The following is an 18,743-nucleotide window of genomic DNA, read 5'->3' as shown; positions in this document are numbered from 1 at the left end:
TCATATCAGTGAGATTACACACTATATGTCCATTTGTGACTGGCTTATATCCATATTGTTGTATATATCAGAATTTCATTCTTTTTTATGGCTGAATAATATTTCATTATATGTATAAATCACACTTGGTTTACCCATTCATCCATTGATGGATATTTGGGTTGCTTCTATCTTTTGGCAATTGTGAATAATACTGTTATGAACACTGGTGTGCAAATATCTGTTCAAGTCCCTGTCTTATATTTTTCTGAGTATATAACTAGAACTGGGATTGTGGGGTCATATGGTAATTCTGTATTTAACTCTATGAGGAACTGCCCAACCATCTTCCACAGTGGCTGCACCCATTTTACATTGCCACCATCAATGAAAGAGAGTTCCTATTTCTTCTCCTCTCCAAAATTTGTTATTTTCTGATTTTTCTTTTAAAATGGTATCCATTCTATTGGTGTGAAATGGTATCACATTGTGGTTTTAATTTGCATTTCCCTGATGACTAATGTTGTTGAACATCTTTTCATGTGCTTTTTGGCCATTTGTAAATCTTCTTGGGAAAAATGTCTATTAAAGCCTTTTGCCCATTCTTTAAATTGCGTTGTTTGTCTTTCTGTTGTTAAGTTGTACGATTTCTTTACATATTCTGAATATTAAACCCTTATCACATGCATGGCTTCCGAATATTTTCTCCCATTCTGGAGGTTTTCTTTCTCCTTTTTACTTTTTGTGATGAAGTCCTTTGATGCATGAAAGTTTTAAATTTTGATGAAGTTCCAATTATCTATTTCTTCTGTTGTTGCTCATGCTTTTGATGCAAAGTCTAAGAAATCATTGCCTAACACAAGGTCCTGAAGACGCTTCCCTGTGTTTTCTTCTAGGAGTTTTAGAGTAGTGGTTATGCTGTTTGGGGTTCATTGGGCTTCTTGAATGTGCATATTCATTTCTTTTGCTAAAGTGGGAAGTTTTCTGGCATTTAGCTGGCCCCAAGCTGCTTCTGTCTGCAGGGCAAGTTCTGGGAGGGTGAGCCAGGCACTGGATTCCTGATTCGGTCTTTCATGCTACTATCTGATAGACTGATGCTGACATTCAGGCATCGCAGTGTGTGCGTAGGGGTTCGTCTGCTCCTCCCAGAACGGTGCAGGTGACCACGATGGCAGCAGAGCCTGTCTCCACACCGTGCTGGGGAAAGGTTGAGGAGGGACCAGCAAGGACGCCACAAGCTGTTACCACCATGTTTAAAGCTACATTTTCTTGCTTAAACCCTCAGCCAGTTTATACTACCCTTTAACTATTCCAGAGCTTTGAGGAAAATGTCTCTACTAGTTTTTGCTAGCTGTTCAAAGATTCTGTGGGGACAGGACCCTGGGTTATCTTACGCCACTAGCCTGGTCTACCAGAACCCCTTCTTACTAGCTTTATGACATTTTTTTTTTTTAGGCCTTAAAATTCTCATCTATAAAATGGGGCAAATAATAATACCTAATTTATTGGGAGCTTTTTCAGATGAAATGAGACACCATATTTGAAAGTAGTTCCTTATGCAGTGTAGAGTTATATAAATGTTAATTAATTTAATTTAAACATGTATTGGCACTATTTCTCTCCTCTGGCTTAGTGCCTGGTAACTTAGAGGCCCCAGAGATCCATGCTGGCTGTCTCTGATAGATAGCAGTGCAGATGAAGCATTTGGTGATGACTGAGCTCCCACTTTCCATCTGGATGTTTTTGGCATTGTGCAGACATTGTTTCAGCATGCTGAAGTCACGCTGTAAATTAACATTAAAAAAAAGTCCCCATACTATGTTTAGGTGTGTAGGGCTGATGCTAATTGTGAAGGTCCTTGTCCTCTAGGAACTTACCTTCTAAGGATTCCTGCTCCATCCATCCCTTACACTTAATGCTACTGGAAGCCTGAGGTTTGAACTTCAGAAATACCCTTCCATTTCACTAACATTATTGGTATCCTTAAACTTCCTGACAGAGGGTCACTTGGGGAAAATCCATATACAGAATAAACAGAATTTAGGACTAAAAAATCTGTAAGTTATTCTACAATTAAGAAATTTCTGCTTAGATGTGATAACTACTTAATTATTATAGGGCAAATGAAAATATTGGACAAAAAGGTTAAGAATGCCAAAGTCAAATAAACCAAACTGGGCAGCAAATAGAGTTCTCATGGTTAGGACATCTAACTTGATGTAAAACACAGAAATGTAGCTCTTCAGAGGAAAAAAAAAGTCATTTTCTAAAATGGTATTTGTATTAGTCTGCCAAAGGGGTGCTCATGCAAAGTACCAGAAATGTGTTGGCTTTTATAAAGCTGGTTTCTTGGGGGTAAAAGCTTACCGTTACAAGACCATAAAGAGTCCAACGCAGGCACCATACCAGGTGCTTTCTCACCAAAGTCAGTTGCCACGTGTTGAAGCAAGATGGCCATCCATCTCTGCCCAGGTTTCAGCTTCTCCTCTGGGCTCACCCTTTCCTCTTGAGCTCTGAGGGCCCAGACTCTTGAGACTTCATTCCTACATGATTCTGTGGTCCTCTGTCATCCAGCATAGGGCTTGTTTCTTTCCAGGTCTCCTAGCTGTTTTGCTGTTTTCCCAGTCTCATCAGGCAAATGGCTCATCTTTCCCCAGGGCCTCAGCTGTTTGAGCCTTCTCTTTTCTGTCAATTGGCAGGATCAAAAGTGATAGAGCTCTTTCTTCTTGTGTCTGTCTGTCCATGTGAATGTCCGTTTATGTCAGACCCAGCAAGGGGGCAGGGACTCATGCTCACTGACATGGTCAAATCAAAATCCCAAAGCAATCTTATCAAAGAATCCAATCAAGTCCCCTCAGCTAAATTTAATGCAATCAAAGGGTTTCACATAATCATTCTCTTTTTGAGATTCATAAAATAATCTCAAAGTGCCCTAATATTATACTGGGTTTTAACTTAAGGTAGCACAAATCTTCTCTTTGTTATTTGAAGTCCATGAGTATTATTAGTTAGGGTGATGCTTAATCTGATATAACTGTAAGGATCCAAATGACTGAGGCTTAAAGAAAATGTTAATTTTTCTCTCTTTTATGACCATATAAATGCCCCCAAAGTATGTTGTCCTGGTTGGCTAGTAGTTTGCTCCACCCCAGGTTGCAGGTACATCTGTGCTCCAACTTACAGAAAGGGTTAAAAAAATAAATCCACGCCAAGGGATTCCTTTTTAAGAAAGTGATATGGATATTGCACACATCACTTCTATTGACCTTATTATTTGTCAAAGACCAGGCTTGGACATGTATTTCTAATGGGGAAGTCACATGTTTAGGCAGAAGTGTCAAGTGAATTTTGGTGGTTGTCTTAGTTTGCCAGAGCCTCTGTGAGAAATACCCCACAATGTGATGGCTTACACAGCAAGTGTTCACTAGCGCACAGTTTTGGAGGCTAGAACTTCACAATCAAGACCTCGGCATGGCCTTGCTTTCTCCCCAAAGTCTGTAGCATTTTGGTGCTGGTTTGTGACAATGCTTGGACGTCTTGACCTACAGCTCTGCCTCCAGCACATGGTGCCCTCTCTCTCTCTCTCTCTCTCTCTCTGTCTTCTCTCCCAGCTTCTGCTGTCTTCCTGCTTCCTGTGGCTTTCTCTTTATAAGACCTCCAGTATTACAAATTAAGGCCCACCTGATTCAGTTTGGCTATGCATAAATAGGATTTTAGAAGATCTAGTCACAAATAAGTCCACACCTTAGCTGATAGTACATCTTCAAAGGGTCCTATTCACAAACAGGTTCACACTCACAGGAAGGCAGATAAATTTAAGAACATGTTTTTTGCTGGGGTGCATGCCTCAGTCTATCACTGTGGTCCAATAACAGTCTCTGCAATTTCGTGTAGGGACAACAATGTATTGCTTTAACTGTCCTTTGCAATACCATTTATTTAAAGCTATAAGATAGCAATAACAACTCTAATGCTAATAACACAATGTGAGAATGACAGTTGTCTTAATAATGCAGTGCTGACCCATTCTCAGAAATTGCTTAGAGTTTTTAAATCCAAAGAAGTCACTGCCAAATGTCTGACATGATAACTATGCTGAAAGCAAGTCATTGACCAAGTTTCAAAATAGTGAATTTACTGGACTCTGTTTAGATCATATATGCTGTTGTTGTATGTAGTGACAAACATTTTACATAAAACAATTTTGTGTGCCAGGTACATGTGAGCGTAACTGAAGAAAGTTTTACCAGGTGCCAGGGCAATGGATATGGAGGGAGAAGTAACACAGATGGGACAACAAAGATGACTCTGAGCTGCAAAACAGACTGAAAAAATCACGAAAGCGGAAAAATCAGGAGCCATGAGTACAGGTGACTGAGCATCCCAACCATGCAGCCTGCAGGGCTTTCTCAAATCTCTGTGGGGAAAAGACCTTGAAAAACATGCCCACTCATTTATATATATATATATATTTTTTTTTTCTTTCAAAGATTTACTTATTTATTTATTCCCTCCACTTGCAGCTTGTTTCTTTCTTTTGCTGTCTCTTCTCTGTGTCCATTCGCTGCACGTTTTTTCTGTGTCTGCTTGTCTCCCTTTGTTGTGTCATCTTGCTGCATCAGCTCTACGTGGCACCCGGGCCCTTGGCTCTCCACAGAGTTGGGCGAGCCTGCCTTCACAAGGAGGCCCCGGGACGTGAACCCAGGGCCTCCCATATGGTAGACGGGAGCCCAACTGATTGAGCCATAGCCACTTTCCTCATTTGTAATTTTCATCTTTAAGATGGAATATAAGTTCCACAAGACAATTCAGGGAAGATGGAAATTCTTTTGACTAGGAGGTAAGGACTTGGATTTCAGTGGTGCCTTTGTCACTTGTGGGAAACTGGAGAAAGGACTCAACTTCTCTGAGCCTCAGGTTTCTCACGTATAGATTGGGGCTAATGCTAGTTCTTACTGCTTGGAGTTTTGTGAGGGTTAACAGGTACTGCATGTGAAGAGCTAGCACTCTGTCTAGCACTTGGTAAGTGCTTTTCAAAGGTTAGCTAGGCTAATGAGGAGTTGAAGGAGGAAGAAAAAGAGGAGAAGGAGGATTTGTAGGGCCAATGTGAGTTTGAAGGATACTTAAACCGGAGAGGATAGGTAGAAAGAATGCACTGAAGGCATGGAGGCAGCAAAGCTTAGGGTATGCTCCAATAATAGAATGTAGTCTCTTTAATTTCCTGTATTGGGCATGTAGAGGGATGGTTAAGGATAGAGCTGGGAAAATAAGTGTGACCTGGTTATGAAGGATCAAGAATGAAAGGCCAAGGTATCTTTTGCTACTTTGATAAACAATGGAAAACACTGTAGTTCTTTAATTCATGCAATTGAGGTATTTTGAAAGATTCATTCCTGTGATGTACAAAATAGACTGAGATGACTTCCTTGGAATTAGGGTAGGGTGAACATTTGTTTTATTCCTCTTCACCAATCACTTTCCTTTCTATTTTTAAGACCCAAATTTTGGTTTGTGGATGTACCTATCCTCTACTCTTAGCCCATGTGATCTGATGTATCAGTAAGGATTTGCTCAGGAAACCAGAAACCACTCTAGGAATTTCAAGTGGGAATGATTTAATACAGGAATTAGAGTCTTATGAAATCATTGGAGGATAGTGAGAGCAAGTGTCAGGGAAACTGTCGCTAGTGAACAGGAAACCAATAAGTACTGCAATCACAGAACATCTGGCTGTGGTCTCAGTTGCTCGGAGCACCAACATTTTATGATTTGCAAGAGGATGCTTGAATAATTCCATCAAACCTCCCATCCACCTCTGCCAAAGCCCACTGTCCTGAATGTGGCCAAGAGCTGTGCTTGACAACAGCTTCTTGTCAAACTGATAGGGATAGATCAGACCAAAGAAAGACTCAGACAAGTCCATCTTGGCAAGCAATGAGCATTATTTAAGGGGCCTATCTGAGGTCCTCATCCTTGGTGGTAAGGAGAGATGGCTCTTCATAGGTTTGACATCTGTGCTCACTGCCAGAAGATAGAGGTCTTTTATGGGGCATGTGGATGTGCAGCTGGGGGCAAGGATCTGACTCAAGAGCCAAAAGGTACATGACTTGACAATAATTATCAAGGCACACGGAGGATGTATGTGGCCCTTAAAGGAAACAGATCCTAAAAGAACAGTTGTTTTCAGCAGGACAGAAGTTATATATTGGTGGAAAAGTTTATTGATGTAGGGGTGATTAGGCAGTTGGGGAAAACAGATACCATGGTAGTCTCCCATAAAAACAAGTTAAGCAATTTAGTTCAGGATCTGTTGGCTGGTCATTGGTTAAAGAGTCTTGCTGTCTTGGCTACTCTACTGTTTGAAGTCAGGGAAAGAGCAGGAAGGGTTGGGAAAAGAAAATGCAAAGTCATATATGTTGCACCCACACACTTGCCTGCTACTGCCCCAGAAGCAGTGATGGTTTCTGCATTCCCTCTGATTTCCAAATTTCATGTTAGTTCACTCATTGGAAGAATCTCACCTGAATCCTGAAGACAATGTAGCTAGCTCTCAGTTTTCCAAACCTGTGGTTAAAGAGAGAACAGAGAAGAGTGAAAGGGTGCTATTTTAGTTTGCCAAGGGATCAATTTCTGATAACATTGTTTGAGCTTCTGAATTCAGCTATATCTGAAGCTAGTCCTATTGTAAGACTTTTCAGTTTTGTGATCCTATAAATTGCCCCTTTGTATGAGCCATTTGGGTTAGGTTTTCTTTTATTTGCAGCTAAAATCTAGTTAGAAGGCCATGGCAAAAGTCCACTTTTAGTTGTGCAGGTGTTTCTTTTTGGAAACAATAATTAATAAAGTATGGTTCCTAACTAGCCCCATGCACAGCTAACTATAAGCTCATAAAAATTATCTTCAATGCTCCATTTTAGCTCAAATGAACAAATCTTACCAGTCATGAATGTTAGAAAATTATAAGGTGCATTACCATTGGTTCCTGCACTGCAAAGAGCAAATAACTGGCCAACCATTACTAATGGTACTTAGTACTCTCTTCTTTCTTGAAGTGGAATAGAGATGTAGGTTCAAAGATCTGGGCCTTTTATCTGTCCTTTAGCATTAATATTTGTTCAAATCAACCTATACCAGACAAAGGGAATCCTATTAATCCAAAGCTCTGTTACTGCTTCCCTCCCACCTTTGCTTATTTATCACCCTCAATCAGGTATCTTTCATAGAAGGAAGGGCAGACTGGCCTTCAGGATTTCAGAAAGATGTCATGGGGAAATGGCAGTGTAACCTTGAAAGGTACAATAAGAACTTAATCTTCCTCATTCTCTTTCAGCTCTCTAAAAGGGTAAGAGATCTCTTTTGTCATTATATATAGTATATAAAAATGTATATGTATTATTTATATTATGTATATGTATGTATATTACTATTATAGAAGTAATTAAAATAGAGTTGGATAACTTGTATTAGCCATTGAGCTCCAGAATAAAAAATATATTTGCTATAGCTCCATTCATAGGTAATATGGGAAGATTGTATCTCTGTGGACAATGCTAATCTTAATCACAGATGAAAACATTTGGGCAAATTCATCCATAACTATAACTCAATATTGTTAAACGTCATTCCATGAATGGGATTGAATCTAAAGGAAGATTTTAATTAAGGAGTCAATGTTACATTTACTAATTAGCCCTTCCCTGCTTATCTTCTTCCATGAGGCACACTTCTTGTTGGAATTGAAAATGACTCTATAGTTGCTTTTCTTTCTCCATGTGGCTGCCTCAAAGTCACATTGTCCAAGGGACAGCAATGAGGAGAGCTGGGTCTTAAGGAGGATGGTTAGAGCAATGGCCTTTTTGATCCAGAGAGCATGTAGGAGAGGCTTCCTCAATTCACAACTAACTTGTTCTTTATACTGTCTCACAGCGAATAATCACAGTGTGGAGTTTTATCTTTTTTCCTGGGGAGCAAATGCAATCATATTAATTTTGTTTTTCCTAATTAATCATACAATCCTCTTCATCTGCTCATATTAGTAGTAAATCCTTTTACTACCTCCTTGGTTTCCTTGACTTTTAATTATTTAAGAGCCCTAGGCATTTGCTTAGTATATGTAGGAGACTTTGACTTTCAAATACCACACAAATGAAAAAAATGGAAATTCTTATAATTTTGCTAGGAGTTCCCAGTTCTAGATGGCTCTTGTTTTCAGACTGCTGAAAGCTGGCTTTTTCCTTGTGTAATCTATCCTTATCCATTCCCCTTTCAGGTTTTCATGGTTCAAGATCTTTGTACTTAAGACTAGAGTCTGCTATCATTCCGAAATTACAAATATCACTCTATCGAATAGCAACTACGTCTTCATTCGTAAGCCTCTGAGTCTTGGTTTAATTAGAATCAACAATCCAAACTCACTTCCCCTTCACAGGGCTTTCACTTTCTTTTCTTGGAAGCAAATGTCAGCTAGCAGCATTCTAACCCATCAGAGAAGTTCTGACTCTATTGAACCTAAAAAGAGAAGTCAGGGTATTAATCCCTTTCCTCCCAGGAGGACCCTTCACCTTTATGTTATTTTATGTAAATGTAAATATATGTAAATTTACCTGCCACCTTGGTAGCTAACTCTGTCTACTAAGGAACATGAACAGCAGTCTTTGACAAGTTACAAAAAGTCCTGTAATCCTTTCCTTTGGGGTATGGGTAACTTCACACTTCACATGTATATAATAAAGAGATGCCATTCACCTGAACAGATAATAAAGATGATTGGCTCCAAGGATTTTCTGCTTCCATCCTGGCCTGGAACTTTTGGTAGTTTCTTTCCCAGAAAATGTTATGTTCTTTCCTCACCAGGCATGATGCTAGATCATAATTTCTAAGATGGCATGTGTTGCTTTCCAAAAAAACTGTCCAAACTGGAATACTTTTGAGTGTGGAAGGGAACCCTCTTTAATAGTAGGCTGGGATGACAGTTCTAAACCATGACTATTGGAGACAGACAGGGACATGTTGACCCTGCTGACATGGACCTAAAACTTTCCCGAGTGGGAGAGAGGTATGTGTTGAGGATGATGCAGGACTAACTCCTTCCTAGCCTTCCCTTTGTGCAAGAAGTCCAAATATTCTCAAGATGTTTAATGGGCAAAAAGGACCAACAAATGTGATCTTTAAAAATCTAGATTCCTGGGGATAAATCTATTGATGGAAGTGCTGATTTGACCAAAATGCCTGAGCAAATTTGTCATCATTATAATTTGGTTTCAAACTAAGTTTTTCTTTCCTTTTTTTTTTTTTCTCTTGCTTACAAAAGCAGTAGAATGGTAAAGTTCAAATCTATTCAAATGAATACCCTGCCTGATTTGCTGAAAATTGATCCTGTTTTTAAACTCATGTCTTTTTTTGTGTGTTAATTTTCTAATAGGCAATATAGTTAGACTTTTAAAAGTTAGACATACAATATGTGTTATGGTTAAATTTTTAAAAAGATTCATTCATTTTTCTTTATTTATCTTCATCTTCCTCAGATACTTCTCTTGTCTGTCTGCTCCTTATTTGCTTGCTTCTCCAGGAGGCACTGGGAACTGAACCCAGGACCTCCCACATGAAATGTGAGTGCCCAATGACCTGAGACACATCCGCTTCCTGTGGGCAACAGCAACCGCTTGATGTGGCAAGGGTGGCATCTAGATCATTGCAGTTGGGGTGGCATCAGCTCGTCTTTTTTTTTTTTGGAAGCACTGGGACCTGAACCTGGGATCTCCTATGTGGTACGCAGACACCCAACTGGTTGAGCCACATCTGCTTCCCTGTTATTGTTAATTTTGTGTGTCAAATAGCCTAGATTATGGTTTTCAGTTGTTTGGTCAAATGCCAACCTAGTTGTTCTTGTGATGGTTTTTGTAGATGCGATTATATCTATACTCAGCTGACTTTAAGTAAAGGAGATGAACCTCAGCAGTGGGCGTGCCTTATCCAATGAGGTCTTAAAAGTGAGAACTCAGGATTTCAAGAATCAGAAGAAATTCTGCCTTCAGATTATACCCTTCAGTATTCTCTGATCTCCTCCACAGACTCAGACTAAAGACTTCAATACCACTCCTCATCAAATTTGCAGCCTCCATCCTGCATTAAGGAATTCAGACTAGTCTGTTCTCACAATTAAATGAGCCAACTCAATCCTATTGATTCTATTTCTCTAGAGAAGCCTAACTAAACATCTTCTTTTCAACTCTTGGCCTTACTCCAAAGACTTTGTTTTGCACAATGTCAAAATTCTGTGAGTTCCTTCATGGAAAATCTTATAAATACTTAGTTATTTCTACAATCTAGACATCTGTAAAATGAATACCATTAAAATATTGGAAAGTATATGCAAGTTAAAAATGAATGGGAGGTTTTGTTACTCAAGAAAGATTGAGTTGATAGACAAGAGTTCTTTTAAAAGTGTGTTTCTGTGCTGTACTTTATGTCTAAGCACAGCTATGTTTTGTGCTGATGAACTTCACTAGAGACTGTAGGTACACATGAAGGTGACAATCAACCATGTAATCCCAATTTTGAGATATTGTGAAGCATGCACCTCTTCTAATTCAACAGGTTTTTTTTCTTTTCTTTTTTTGGTAGAAAGAGTTATGGATTTAGAATCAGGAGAATTAAGTGAATTCTATATATATATCTTTCCTTTTTAGCTTTCTAGCTCTTGTTCAAGATACTGATATCGATTAATTAGGTATAATAATATCCATCTCAAATAACTGTGTGTGGAACAAATGAAATAACATATGTAAAAGAACCTGACACATTATGTGTCCTCAAATATGCTATTTTCCTTCATTCATTGAATACCTTTGCAAACATTCAGAGTTAATGATTTCAGGTTGTTTTTATGCTCTCTGACTTTTACACCACTAAACTACAAATCCTTTTCTTTCTTTTTTGAAATTTTCATTAAATGTCTTCCTTCAACAAGTATTTATGGAAGACTACTATGAGTTGATCACTGTGATAGTTATTGGTTAAACAAATAAGTATGGTCCCTCTCTTCATGGAAGTTAAGTGTTAAGTGGGAAAGCATAAAATGAGTGAGTAAACAAAGAGATATATACTTGTGAAGTGTGGGAACTACTATAAAGAAAATAAAGATCATGATACTATTATAGATAATAATGCAGAAAGAATTCATTTAGATAGGGTATAGAGAACCCGTCTTCTTGGAGGTCACATTTAAACTGTGGAAGAGGTTATAGTTTGGTTGAGATCAAATATATATGAAGGAGTAAAAGTGTTTTGGGCATAGGAACACCATGTTGAAATTTGGAAAAGAACTTGTGATTCAAAGAACTTAGACTGGTTGGTGTCCTGTAGCGTAATGAGTAAGGAAGGCAGAGAATAATATAAGAAGAGCTTTAGGAGGTCATCAGGGACCAGATTACACAGGGTAGCAGCCATGGAAGGCATTTACATGTGAGAAGGCAGTGGGAAATCACTGAAGAATTTTAATCAGGAAAGTATAATTTAATTTAAAAACTTAATAGGTACTCTGGTTGTATATTGGAGAGGGAAAGAGTGGAAGCAGAATATAGGAAAGAAGCCTACTTTAACAGTTCAGAGAAGAGATGCATGTTTGAACTAGTGTGGTGATACTGGAGAAAGAGAAAAATATATGGAATTGAGAATTCACCAGAGTTGATAATGGATTTGATGTGGAGAAATGGTAAGAGAAAATTAAGAATCAAGGATGACTCTCTCTGGCTCTTTGGTGATAAGGTGGAGAGAAGGACCATTTACTAAAATGGAAAATTTTGTTAGGGTTAGCATCAAGATGTCAGTTTGGGACATGTTTGTGATACTTGTGAGACATCTAAGTTTATTCCTCAAGCAAGACTTTACACATGTGAGTATGGAGTTCAGAGGAGAGGTTTGGGCTAGAGCTTTATATTTGGGCATCACTGGCATGTGCATGCTTGTTGAAAGCCAATGAAATGGATGAGATAACCTAGGGAGAAAATACAGAAAGATATGAGAAGAATACCTTGTACTGAACCAGGCAGAGAAGAGGGTGGCAAAGGAGGCAGAGAACAACTAATGAAAAATAGAAAAACAGACTTTTTTGGTTACAGGTGCTAAGATAAGACAGTGTTTTAAAACGAGGGAGCAGTTAAATTTAAAGTAATCCTGAAAAACTGAATATGAGGGCAGAAAGCTGTTCATTGGATTTGGCAACATGAATATTACCAGTGGCTTTAGCAAGAGTAGTTTCAGTGGCATGAAATGGATGGAAAGAAACTTGGAGTGAGTTGAAGAGTGAATAAGAATTCTAGTTCTAGTAAGACAGCAGACCAAAATAACCTGAAAATTCTGCTTTACAAATTTGTATGTGCTGGATAGACTACAGCAACATTTGTTTACATGCATGACTGAGCTTTCAATAAATAAATGCAAATTCCCAAGTGCTGGAAGTTCATATGAGAATGAAAATAGAGCAGTAAACATTTTAGCCAATGCTGTGGCTATCCTGGAGGGTTGTCCATTTTAATCATCCAGGAGCTTGGGTTTTAATAACTATGCAGGAAAGATGAGGCCTTAAGAATACACAAGATGGGAGCTGGAATTAAAGTATCTGTCTAAAATTTAGACTGCACCAACACAGAAAGTGCAAACTAGATTTTTTAAAAACCTATTTGTTATTACAAAAAGACAAAGTAAAACTCCAAGTTGATTCAACATGCTTGGGCTTTAAGTGAAATAGTAGTAGTAGTAGTGAAAATATTAGAACAATATATGCATGGGAATTAAAAACCCCAAGACTGAACTTCATTAGGCTTTGATGTTTACAATTATACTATTAATGCTATTTAGGAACTGAAGCCAAGAAATCAACATGAAATTATGTACCAGGATGCAGCAGTCATAAAGGTCTCTGGAGGTACATTTCCTCGACTTACATGACACAGAATTTCCGTGGATAAAGCCTTCATGTAGATGAGGTCAAAATGCCAAATTATAAAACATCTAAGAAAACAATCCATCACAAATGAGTCAGCACATACATTCACATACTCACACATAAGCATGAAAATTAAAACTTTAGAAAGTAGAACAATCTGATAGAGACCATATATGTACTACAATTAATGATATGAAAGAAGGAATCAAGAAGAAAATACTATGAGAAACAAACAAGCAGATAAGAAGAGAATGAGGTAGAATTTCTAGAAATCAAATCACATCCTATTAAAACTCATTTACAAGTGAGTAGCTCTGTACTATGTAATGGAGACATAATTTTAAGACCCAAATACTCACCTTTATGTACACTAACAGTTTAGTAGGGGAGAAGGGAATGATTCAAATCAATGGGAAAACAAAAATAACTAGTTAATCAGTTGATAGTTTTTTAAGAATAGCTAGACAAACTTGATGAAAGATTTAGTAAATTGAAAGATATAACTGAAAGAGAAAACAAAGAAATAATTCAGTTACCCAAAACATGGTCTGGAGATAAAATAGTTACAATTTTGAAAGGAACTCTCAAAGCTGTGGATGATAAAAATGGAAAGATCAATAGTCATTTAATAGGAGAGTAGAGATGGTGAGAGAAGGGGCCATATTTAAAAAGACAATGGCTGGGAATTTTTCAAAACAGATATACAGATACGAACTTACCAATTCAGGAAAAACAATATTCCAAAAAAGATAAAGAAAAAGACATTCACACAAACATGTCACAGTGAATCTGTAGAACCTCTGAGACAAAAAGAGGGTTATAAAAGTAGCCAGAAGGATAAGACAGATTTTTGGAAAAGTTAGAAAAACTTTGACAGCAGATTTCTCATTAGTTACAATAGAATGCAGAGCACAACATAATATCATCTTCAAAATCCTGGGAAAATACTGTCAAGTTAGAATTGAACACAGAGCTAAATTGTAAGTCAAGATTGAGAGTAAACTGAAGATATTTTTAGTAAGGCTAAGATTCAAATCCTAAGAAAAATTCTGCTCAAATCTTTAGTTGACTGCTAAATGATGCATGTAAATGGAAGACTCCAGGAAGAGCCTGGAGAAAATGCTGGCAAAGATAAACATCTATCCTTGAAAGGCAGGCCGGTTCTTCACGAGGATTGTGAGTTTGCATAGACTTTGACAGGTTAAGGTGAAGTTCCTCAGGCTGCGCATATTTCTTTCCAAATCTTTGGCTGATCATTAAATGACTCTAGAGTAGAGAATACCACCAGGAGGCTATGCTAACAGTGAGAAGCTGGCAGTAAAATCCTAAGCAGAAACATCAGTGGCCATATACCATGGCAGAGAGATTCTCCACTTTGAATCCTGTAAATTAACTGCCTTTCCTCAGAAGAAAAAACATAGTGGAGAGTCATTCAAAGGTATTAGTCACAGTTTCAAGTCTTAACCAAACGTACTCTAGCCATCCAAAGAATGAGGAAATTTTAATATTTACCCAGGGAAAAATGCTTGCAGGTGATAGAAACATACTCTGAGTGGGCCAAGTTATTAGATTCAGAAGATAAATTCTTTGAAGCCTGTCTTATAAATCCTTCTAAAGAATTAGATTAAAATATCTTCAATGCAATAAAGTAAGCATGATAAAAATAAGAGAATCAACAATTAATCACAACAGCAAAATAGAAACTATAAAAAGAATCCAATGGACATTTTAGAACTGAAAACTAGTAAATGAAATTAAAAATTCACCAGATAGACAAAAATTATATTTGAGACATCACAGAAATCAGTGAATCTGAAGATAATTTAATATAAATTACTAATCCAAAAACCAAAGAGAAAAATAATTGAAAAAAAAATGAACAGAGCTTCAGAGATTTGTGTGGTGATATTAATTATTCCAATATAAATTTTACTGGAGTCTCGGAAGGAGAAGAAAAATGCAGAAAGATTATTTGATGAAATGAAGGCTCAAAACTTCACAAATTTTTTGAAAAGCATTAACATTTAGTTCCTGGGAGCTCAAGGAAGCCTATATAGGAAAGTCACAGATAGACACATCAAAGAACAACTGAAGGAAAGCAAAATAAAGATAGTATGCTGAACGCAGCAAGAGAAAAATGACATTTTCCTCTGAAAAATTATGTTTAATGACTGACTTTTTATCAGAAACAATGGAGGCAAGAAAACATTCAAATGACATATTAAAAGTGCTGAAAGAACAATAGTATTGTTAACCAAAAATTTTGTTTCAATAAATTTTGAGCTTCATTCAAAAATGAAGTTAAGGGAAGCGGACTTGGCCCAATGGATAGGGCATCCGCCTACCACATGGGAGGTCCTTGGTTCAAATCCCAGGCCTCCTTGACCCGTATGGAGCTGGCCCATGCTCAGTGCTGATGCACGCAAGGAGTGCCCTGACATGCAGGGGTGTCCCCACATAGGGGAGCCCTACACGCGAGGAGTGCACCCCGTAAGGAGAGCCGCCCAGTGTGAAAGAAAGTGCAGCCTGCCCAAGAATGGTGCCACACACATGAAGAGCTGACACAGCAAGAGGACGCAACAAAACCATTCTTGTCTGGGTTTTGTTTATTGTTATTATGAAAATAATGAAAATACTTTAATAATGATTGAAGTGATGAATGTACTACTATGTGATTAGAGCCAATACCATTGATTTTACACTTTGGATAAATTGTATCCTTTTCATTAATATGTATCAATAAAATTGATTTGTTTAAAAAATTAAAAAAAAAAAAAAAGAACACAGATTCCCGGTGCCGCCGATAAGGATAGAAGCGGTCCCAGAAGAACACACAGCAAATGCACACAGCAGACAACTGGAGGGGGAGGGAAGCAAGGGGAGATAAATAAGTAAAAAGTAAATCTTTAAAAAAAAAGAAGTTAAACTTTTTTTTTCAGATTATCAGTAACAGATAGTCTATTGTAATCAGAACTGCACTACAAAATAACTAAAGGAAGTCCTTCAGGATGATGTGAAAGTACTCCAAATATGAAGTGTGTGTGTGTGTGTGCGTTTTCTCTTTCCTCTCTAACTTTCTTTAAAAGACAAATTACTGTTTAAATCAAATTATATAACACTATATTGTTGGATTTAGGGTGACTACAGATAACAGTAGTACAAAGAAAAGGGAGGGAAGTAACTACACTGGTGCAGATGTAGTTCAGTATTAGCTTTAGTTAATATTTTATATTGCAATCCCTAGAGCAATCATTAAAAACAATGCAGGGAGTAGATGTGGCTCAAGCAATTGAACACCTGCTTCCCACATGGGAGGTCCTAGGTTCGGTCCCTGGTGCCTCCTAAAAAAAAATCAAAAAGAAAAACAAACAACAACTCAGGGCAGCTGATGTGGCTTAGTGGTTGAGCACAAGCTTCTCAAATACAAAGTCCTGGGTTCAGTCTCCCTGGCTCTGGCACCTCAAAAAAAAAAAAAAAAAAAAAAAGCCAAGAAATATAGCTAAAAAGTCAATAGAAGTTTTAACATGCTACCCTTAAAAGTACTTATTTCACACAGAAGAAGGAAGAGAGGAAGAAAAGAGGACATGATATGAACTGAAAACATGTGGCAAAATTAACCCAACTATATTAGTAACCACCTTAAAGAAAGAACTATACATTCCACTCAAAAGGTAGAGACTATTGAACTGGGTAAAAAGTAAAGTCTGCTTGTATGCTACTTATAAGAAACAAATTCACATTGAAATTTAAAAATAAATTGAAGTTTAAGAGAAAAAAGATACATCATGCAAATAGCATAAGAAAGCTAGAATTACTATATTAATATCATATATAAAATTACTATATTAATATCATATTTGATATTAATATAGCATATAAAAAGTATTACTAGAGGCAAAGAGTGACATTTCACAGTAATAAAAGGATCAATTCAGCAAGTAAAAAGAACCAAAAATATGTATGCATGTAATTACAGAATTCTAAAATATACAAAGCAAAAACTAACAGATTTGAATGGACAAATTAGCATTCATAATGGGATAAGTGAATAATCCTTTTTAGTAACTTATAGAACACCCACAGACAGGAATTTGGTAAAGATATAGCACACTAGAAAACACTATCAACCAACTGGATCTAATTGACATTTATGGAACACTCAATATAGCAAGAATAAGATACACATTTTTTTGCAAATACACATGGAGCATTCACCAAGATAGACCATATATTGGGCTATAAACAAGTTGCAAAACATAAAATTGTTGAAGTCATAGACAGTTTGTTTTCCAGCCACAATGGTTTTAAATTAGAAATCAATAAGTGTAAGAAATCTGGAAAATGCACAAATTTTTAAAAGCTAAACAACATGCTTTAAAATAACCTACAGAACAAATAAGATGTCATAAGGAAAAATGGAAAATATCTCATACTGAAGGGAAAACAAAGCACCACATTAAAACAGTTGAGTGCAACCAAATTGGTAATTACATGTAAATTAATACATTTAAATGCTTTAAATGGTTGTTTAAGGGAAAAAAAGATCTAAATCAATGATCTTAAGAAGCTGGAAAAAAGAAGAGAAATTTCATTTTTGTAGGAGAAAAATAAGGGTTAAGAGTGGAAATAAAATAAATAGAAAGTGGACAAAAATTAGACAAAATTAATGAAACAAAAGCTTTATCTTTGAAAGATAAATAAAATTAATAAATATTTAGCCATACTGATCAAGAAAAAGAGAGGAAAAACCCCACAAATGATCATTATCAGGAATTAAAGAGAAGACATCACTACATTAAAGAATAGTAAGAAATATTATAAAAAAATTTATGCAAAATCTTTAGTAAAATAAAAAATTGACAAATTCCTTCTGTCTAAACTGACCCATGAAGTAGTAAAAATCTGCAATAGCTATATATCAAGCAAATAAATTGTATTTGTAATTTAAAATTATAAAAAGAAAATCTAAGACACATAGGTATTCACTACTGAATTCTATTAAGCATTACAAAATAAAACCAGCCCTACAATTTTTTTCCCCAAAAACTAAAGGAAAAAAGCGTACATTCTGATTCATTTTATGAGTTCATAATAACCTTGATGCCAAAACTAAAGGAGTCACAAGAAAATAAATATCCTTCTTGAACATAGACGAAAATCTTTTGATAAAATGTTAGCAAATCAAATCCAGTATCCTATAAAAAGAATAATGCATCATGAGTAGATAGTGTTTACTCCAGGAATTAAAGGATGGTTGTAACATCTCAAAATTCATCAATGTAATATACAATATTAATAGAACAATATACAATATTAATAGAAAATATTAATAGAAAATAATATGATTATTTTAACAGAAAAAAATTGACAAAATTAAATAACCATTTATAATAAAAACATTTAAAAAACTAAAATTAAATTAAGGGCATCTAAGAAAAACCTATATCTAATATTTTACTTAATGGTAAAAGACTGAATCTTTCTATAGATTTCTGTTTAACATTATACTGGAGTGCCTAGCTAGTGTAAAAGGCAAGAAAAAGAAACAAAAGGCATGCAGGTTGGAAATGACACAGTATTGTCACAGATGACATCATTATATACAGAGAAGCCTAAGAAATCTAAAAAATGTTGCAACTAATAAATGAATGTGCCAGACATACCTTAGGGTGACCCTCAATGAGTCCAGTTCTTGTGTAAATTTTCCCTTTGAATGTAGGAGGAACCTGTGCCTTTTAAAAATAACAAATAGAATGCAGCAAAGGTGATGGAGTGTTGCTTTCTTGGTTATGTTATGTTACCTTATATTATATCACAA

Source organism: Dasypus novemcinctus, chromosome 14 (assembly GCF_030445035.2).
Source record: "Dasypus novemcinctus isolate mDasNov1 chromosome 14, mDasNov1.1.hap2, whole genome shotgun sequence".
Classification (NCBI taxonomy): Eukaryota; Metazoa; Chordata; class Mammalia; order Cingulata; family Dasypodidae; genus Dasypus; species Dasypus novemcinctus.
The sequence above is the reverse complement of the archived record's forward strand: the minus strand, read 5'-3'. Positions refer to the sequence as shown.